The sequence below is a fragment of the Etheostoma spectabile genome, chromosome 12 (genome assembly GCF_008692095.1).
Source record: "Etheostoma spectabile isolate EspeVRDwgs_2016 chromosome 12, UIUC_Espe_1.0, whole genome shotgun sequence".
In the NCBI taxonomy this organism is placed as follows: Eukaryota; Metazoa; Chordata; class Actinopteri; order Perciformes; family Percidae; genus Etheostoma; species Etheostoma spectabile.
This window is the reverse complement of record NC_045744.1, coordinates 30,453,595-30,453,988: the sequence shown is the minus strand read 5'-3', so window position 1 is coordinate 30,453,988 and position 394 is coordinate 30,453,595. Positions and strand designations below refer to the sequence as shown.

Genomic DNA, 394 nt, shown 5'->3' with positions numbered 1-394 from the left:
CTGTTTTCTTTATATATGCTGCCTTTAGGGGCTATTATAGGAAAGCACAAACTGTCTTTTCATTGCTACGCAGATGATTTACAAATCTATTAGCCTGAAAAAAGAAAGCAAGCAAATGAAAAGAAAGCAAAATTAGTTGTATCACTGATTAAGTTGTGGCTTTCAGAAAACTTTCTTAATTTGAATGAAGATAAAATGGTGTATTATTTTCAGTACTTCAGCAAAATGGTCCAGCTTTGAGTTTGGGAGCTCCGGGATCTTACACTAGGTCAGCTGTCAAAAACTTGGGGGTTACTTTTGATTGCAGCAGTGGTGTGACAGTTTAATTTGTCTGTTTCTTTGTTACCTTTTTCATTTTACTGTTTTCGATGTTCACTCTTTCTATTGTATATGT

The 394-nt window shown here is 34.5% G+C and overlaps 1 protein-coding gene across 1 annotated transcript in view; it reads left to right on the top strand.

Moving 5' to 3' along the window:
• Positions 1-394, top strand: part of LOC116699831 (potassium voltage-gated channel subfamily H member 6) — a 142,747-nt gene that overhangs the window by 131,381 nt on the left and 10,972 nt on the right. The window lies entirely within an intron of this gene.